The 7193-nt window shown below is 43.6% G+C and overlaps 1 protein-coding gene across 2 annotated transcripts in view; it reads right to left on the minus strand.

Moving 5' to 3' along the window:
* The window catches only part of LOC120994641 (transient receptor potential cation channel subfamily V member 1-like), an 88108-nt gene extending 86069 nt beyond the window's left edge, over window positions 1-2039 (minus strand). The window contains exon 1 of one of the 2 annotated variants that reach the window (XM_040423356.1): window positions 1705-2039. The gene's annotated coding sequence lies outside the window, so the exon portion shown is untranslated. Of the gene's footprint in view, window positions 1-584; window positions 913-1704 lie in introns of those variants that run through there. The other variant, XM_040423355.1, reaches the window with a different exon arrangement.
* Window positions 2040-7193: the final 5154 nt, after the last annotated feature.

Below are 7193 nucleotides of genomic sequence, written 5' to 3' on the forward strand. Positions count from 1 at the left end.
ACCCTAGTTTATATTCTAGAAGGCAAGAGTAAGAGCTGGTGCCTTCCATATGGAACCTATAATGCTTTCCACTAGAATAAAGCACTCAAACAATGTAGAAATGATCATATCTAAAGAGTAAGGTAAGGTAACATGCCTAATTCAAGGCACTTGAGTACTTGCATAAACTCTTTATATAAACACCCTTTTGGCATTATGTGAATATTTTTCAAGACTTCATCCATGTTAAAGGCTAATAAACCTTTTCATGAAAGCAGACATGGATTTTTAAGACTGATTCCTAGTCATACCCAGACAGAGGATCCAAGAATCCCATCAAACCATCTTATCATAGCTTTTCTCTTTCTTCTACCTTAAATATAACTCCATATTCTACAGAAATTGGCAATCCTTTGACTGCTAACATCTCAAGCCTTGCTTAAAACCTCTAACTATGGAGACATTTTACCTAATCTCCTTTCTCTGTCCACTCCCCAGCTCCCTGGTAAACTACATCAGCTTGCATTAGTCTTACATTTTAAGCTATAACTGAGGAGAACAGGTAGAAAAGTCATTACTAAAAGGGGAATAAAATGTCCACTTACTGTATAAGCAAGTCTGAGCTCCTACTCCTTGTAGATGAAGCCACCAAACAGGCAGAAAGTGACACCACTGATGATCAAGTCCTATGTGCAATGTTAAATCTCCACCGATGATCCAATGCAGAGCAATAGGAGCCTAGCACACTCCTGTGCCTAAAATCCCATCTACAAGCCTTTGCATGCCATTGGATGGACTGTCTGTCTTTATAAGTCACGTTGTGAGAGGTTAACCCTGTGTGCTGAGGAAGGAGGTAGTGCATAGATGGAGGGATATTCACTTTCTTCAGCATTTTTTATGTATATATACTGTTTTAGGTCTTGTAGGACCATTGTTTAGACTCTTTATATGAACTTTGCAGTGTAGAGAGACTTCCCTTGCACCAAGCAGATAACCCAGTCCCTTCTGTAAAACCCCTCTTACCCCTCCCATGTTACATCTGAGTGCCCCCTTTTCTTCTAGCTCACACAATCCCTCCCTTTCTTCTCTCTGCTCCTCCATTGTATTCTGTTCTCTGCAGTTCTTTGCAGCCCCTATGAGTTATTATGTTACTTTTTGGTTATTTATTTCACACTTCTCTAAACAGTGCACAGAAGCTTGAGATGTACTTTCTTTTACTTTCTAGCTGCAGAATACAACATAAACTTTTCAGAAGAAGAACATATCTGCCTTTTTAGATATGTTTCCTGGGTTTGCTGAACCACCCATGCTGTGCTGGGCTCAGAGATAAGAGCACACCCAACATAACCACAAAAAGTCACAAAATGAGGAACTGTAGAGGATGCAGCTGACACCATGTTCAGCACTGTCACCGTGACCTGCAAACTGACACACTCCATCTCATGACCATCAGTCATGGTAGTCCTATAACATACAGATTGGCATAAAGAACCCACATTAAACCTCCTTGGATGTTAACGAGATAAGAAATTTAGCATATAAGGAACAGAGAGAATACTGGGGTTTGTAGTTCTCAAAGTTGACTTTTCCTATAAACTTATACACAACTAATCAATATAAGAAGTGTTCTACCAAATAACAGACCAGGAATGAGTAATGATGAAGATGCTTTATTGTGAATCATCCCTTGGTTAGAATCTCACATTCTTCTTGTTTTCTACTTACATACAGAACATCCACTGGAGTTCAATCCATTATCCTCATTGTCCAACCACTGACTGTTCACTCTCCAGTGCTGAAATGGCAGCAGTGTCTTTTTGCTTCATATTGCAGCCTTGCCTATAGTCACACACTTAGATTATATAATATCCATGTTTCCTGAGAGCAAAGTTCTGCTTTCCCACTAATTAATCCCTCACATCAGTGGCAGTAGCTTTACAAGTGCAACATCAGTGCAAAATGCTCCCCCGATCCTCCTGATGACAGGTCTCCACTGTGTTCTTCAGCTCAGCCCTGGTCACTGATTCTTCTCTCTTAGAGACTGAGCTGTAGATGCAGGAAGTTCTCTATAGAAATGATGCACAACTGAGCACCCAGCAAAATAAGAGAACTGACACCAGGAAAGGAGGGGGATGGAGCTCCTCATCATCATCACTGAAGCCTTATTGTTGGAAGTTTACATCATGCCCTTGTGCAGATTTGTGTCTAGACTCATTCTCACTTTGTATGTAGGTTATTACGTAGGGCTGCACCTGACGTGTTTGTCAATGCCGAACATTTTGGTTGTTTTCTTTAGTAACATGTCTTATATGTATAGGAAAGGATGATGAAAGGGTTAATGTGCTAGATGTCACACATCCCCCCCCCCCCCCCCCCTCACTGCAAAATTTGTTTACTCCACAGTATGTGAACAGGACGTAGAGTGACTGGGGGCATGTATCTGTATGAATACGCATTTATGGGTGATTCATTAATTGTGATATTGAATAGAGGGGGGACTGGCCATAGACCCTACAGTATGATTTCCCAGTGGATTGATGCCCAGGGGGGCTGCCCAAGTCCTCCTTAGAGCTGCTGGTTGGGTAACGATCTGATGCTCTCATCGGAAATTAAAGCTGGGAGCATCAGGTAATTACGTACCTGGCCAGTGGCCACAGATGCCCGCCTGCCCTGGTGTTCACCCTCATAGGCCATAGGCTATTACACGAGACAGGGACATAGGCGTCTCAGGCCGCAGGTTGGAAAAATTCTGTGGCCTGCACTGGAAATCGCGACATGTAGCGGGACTCAGGTATTTTTTTTTTCCTTCTTTCCTTGGTCAGTTGGGGAGCATACTACTGGGAGCACTACAGGGGTCATTACTAGGGAAAGTCCAGGCAGCATACTGAAGGTAGGGTTGGCTTGGTGCAGTGGCCCACATCTCACCTCCTAAGCCTCTTGCTCCATATCTAAATTAAAGACAATAGGAGGAAGAGGAGGACGGAACATGGCAGCTTCTGGGGAGGTATTTTGAGCTGCACTGTGGTATTTATTTCTACTGGGATGGTATTTTCTGCTGCACTATGGTGTTGTTGACCCAACCTATGGTACTGCTGACTCCCCATTTTTTTGGTCCTGCCTACTTGTGTTGCCCCACCTTCTGTCAGTGTGAACACACCTACAACATGGGTCCAGTTTTTTTTTTTTTTCCCAGAGCCATTTGAAGTTCCCATTCTACTGCTGACTCAATGCATTTACCATAGTGAGTAACTCACTAGACATATTAGACACATTTGCCTATCCTACACCGACTCATAACTGACATACATGAAAAAAGTGGGGCTCCTGCAGGGTATGGTTAAAAAATAACAAAATAGGGCCTGATGCACACGACCATAATTTTGGTCTGTGTCCGATCTGCAATTTTTGTGGCTTGCATACAGACCCATTCATTTCTCTGGGTCTGCAAAAAATCTGTATGAATAATCACAGTAGCGATCGCCTATACAGAGGAGACAATTGCTGCATGTAAATGAAGCTCTCGCTTCCCTTGATGACCAGGCAATAATCAGGAATGAATAGTTCTTTCCCTATAATTGCCTGCACAGTCTGCCCATGTAAAGGAGCCTTTAGGGGCATGTGGTCACACGGTGCACATCTTTTGTCACTGCTGAACAGGACAAAGCTGACCATGAAGGCCTCAGCACCTAGAGCAAGAGCATGAAAATAGAGCAGATTTGTATACCCCGGGGGGGGAAAGGAGGTCTCCAATGAATGAAAGCAAGCAGAGATCTTGAAAACTCTGAGGAATTAATATAGAAATCACATTAGAAAACTATGTTTTCTTCTTCTTGTTGAAACTGTAATTCCTCTCGAAGTTTACGAAAGCTTTTAATGCCGTCCTCCTCTATACCACACAGGAAGTGGTGTGAAGAAAATGACAAAATGCGCGATTTTGACAATTTAAATATTTAATGTGTTTCCAAATAAAAGAACACTGTCTACAATGTAAGTTTGTTTTGCTGTTTTTCAATAAGTAATGAGGCAGAATTGGCTGCAGCTGTTAACCACCACATTACACTGATGGGTTAACGGCGGTTCCCGTTGTCTGATTTACAGAAAATACGTTTGGACATGAAGATAGTTATTGTTATGGCAAGAAAAGAGAAGACAAAACAATCTTGCCGTTATCAGCACTTTGCTGCTCCTGCCACAAGAAGGAATATATCTATATCATTAGAGCATGAAGAGAAGGTATTTTCATGGCCATTGTGAAAGCTTAATGCTGGTGCCGGCACGTCTTTACTTCAAAAGACATTACTTCTGAATCACACAGTATCCTTCAGACAGACGGTTTTGTACATCTGGAGCTCATCAGTGCAGGTGATAGCATAGTTACAGTACCCGGCCTTACAGGAAAGGCTGGCTATATGAGTAGTCATCTACCGCACATGTACAGTGCCTTGAGGGGTCATAACTACTGTATGGGAGCAGGAAGCGGTCATAACTACTGTATGGGAGCACTAACAGTGCATTCTACTGTGTGGGGGCACTAAGGGGGCATAATAAATGTGTGGGGGCACTGAGGGCATTCTACTTTGTGGGGGGCACTAAGGAGACATAACTAATGTATGGGGGCACTAACAGTGCATTCTACTGTGTGGGGGCACTAAGGCATTCTACTTTCTGAAGGCACTAAGGGGGCATAAACAATGTATGGGGGCAGTAAGAGGGCATTCTACTTTGTGGGTGGCACTAAGGAGACATAACTAATGTATGGGGGCACTAACAGTGCATTCTACTGTGTGGGGGCACTAAGAGGCATTCTACTTTCTGAAGGCACTAAGGGGGCATAAACAATGTATGGGGGCACTAAGAGAGCATTCTACTTTGTGGAGGCACTAAGGGAACATAACTACTTAGTGGGTGAGGCAGTATGCCCAATATGGATGGTCTTAACAAATCGTTGAAGGGGGTGCAGGGAAGTTGCTTGGAGGAGGGGGGCATTAAAAAATTTGCTATGGGGCACAGCCTTTTCTAGTTACACCGCTGTCTCGGATTAAAAAATATAATGGCATTTATTAATTTTGCCTGATTATGGAAATATGGCCTATTTTTTTATTTTATTAAACTTTTACCCATTGATTAGATGAAAATATGGACTCCACCAGTATCTATTACTGAGGTCATATCAGTATTCACAGAAATGTAGCCAGCTAGCTCTCAAAATGTTCTTTGTGTCGTGTTAGTGATTTGACGTCAGTTAAAAAGAAACCTGTCACCTCAAAAACGCATATAAAACCGCCAGCATTACCTTATAGTAGCCCCCAGTCTGTTCATAATCATATGTTTGATCTGGTAGTCTGATGCTCAATAGCTTAAAAAAAACATATTTTAAGCGCCATCAGCGCTATCTTGCCGGTCAGCTTCAAGTCAAGGGGGGCAGCAGCTTCCTTGCTTCAAGTCAAGGTAAGCAGGCCCTTAACCGTCCCCTCTCTCTTGTTTGATTGACAGCCTGAAGAGCGGCCGAGATCGCAGAAGTCTCGCAAATGCGCGGTGCGCCGCTGAAAGCCGGCTAACAGCAACAGCCGGAGACGGGATCGCGGCTTACCAAGGAGCACACCGTGCATGCGCAAGACTTCTGGCTGTCATTCAAACAAGAGAGGGGATGGTTAGGGGGCATGGGATCGCGCAGTAAAACAGAGGGCACCGCACATGCGCGAGACTTGGGAAAGTGAAGCCGAATTGCGAGCTGTCACTCAAAGGCAAGAGGGGGCGTGGTTACCTTGATTTCAAGCAAGGAGGCCGCCTCCCCCTTGACTTCAAGCTGACATGCAAATTATCGCAGACAGAGGATAAAAGATCGTTTTCTGACTTTATGCAGCATCGGACTGCAGGATGAAAAGTATGATTAGTATCACACTGCGGGCTACCCTGAGGTACTGCTGGCGGGTTTACATGCATTTAGGAGGTGACAGGTTCCCTTTAATATAAATTTAATCCAGAAAACCAGCGTCTGGTGCTCCTTGGGCCTTCCAGAAATAATTCTAAACACCAACCCTCCATTTATACACAACATGGGCTCCAAAAGTCAGCAGCAATTTGGATAATCTATAACTCTGATAGGTCCGTCTGTACAAAATGCCTAAAGCACATTCAGTGGGCATGCATTCCAGCTTTTGTGTAACTCTGTGCTGAGGCCAAATTCTTCAGATAAAGAAAACATTCTGAAGTACTGTAAATCATATTATTTCCAAAGATTAGCCGCAGTCAGACAGTACAAATATGAACACATATAAGGACTGTAGAGTTTTGGGTGAAGTTAAACCCCTGTGATTATATGACTTCATACATATCCAACAATAATTTGTCATGTTGTAAATCACATTTATTCAGAGCTGACCATGCAGTACCCCAAAAGGACTACTGCAAAGGTTTAATTACTGGTAACAGAGTTGATGCAACGTTATTGAGTCAAATTACGTGATTTATTGTGCCTTACGAACAATGTATATGCAACAAATAGTCAACAAACTGGCAGACTGTTTTTTTCCCCTGGTTAGTTAGAGAGTCTAGTCTAAGCAGAGCAGGAAAGAAGACGTGTGTGTGAAAGCTTCTGCTATCTAGGCCCAAGTTAGGGGAACCTCAGTCTTTGAGACTTTAGCTGCCAAGGAAAGACTCTATTACCAGTGTAATCCCTGAGAGAAGAAAATAAGGAGATCCAGAACCTCTTTCCAGGCCATGCCAACAAGTCAGTATGGTATTTGCTTATTTATGGCATAAGAGACTTTACTGCTGTGAACTTTGAGACGGACTTGCCATCTGTATCCAAGATCTGTACCCCTGTCGGGATTTGAACCCATGACCAGCCACATCCCAGGCGGTAGCCCTGCTTACTAGGCTACCGTCCTCTTTGGACATTCCTCCCTGAAGCCTATCAGTTAACCTCAGTCTTGCCAAGCCTTGCTCATCACCCTTGATTCCCCACACCTGGTACTTCCCTATATAAGTCCAGCCCCTTGCACTCCAGTTTGCTGATTATTGAGCTGCTGAGCCTTGATCAAACTTCTCCTCATCTGCTGCTCTTGCTACTACTGGAAGTCCACTGCTGACTAGGAATTGACTACCGACTTCTCTTCTGCTTTGTCCCTACCTACTGAACTGCTACCACCGTTGCCATCCGGATTGTCTGACCACGCTTACTGCCACCTGCCCTGACCCACCGCCTGCCTACC

This window comes from Bufo bufo, chromosome 3 (assembly GCF_905171765.1).
Source record: "Bufo bufo chromosome 3, aBufBuf1.1, whole genome shotgun sequence".
NCBI lineage: Eukaryota > Metazoa > Chordata > Amphibia > Anura > Bufonidae > Bufo > Bufo bufo.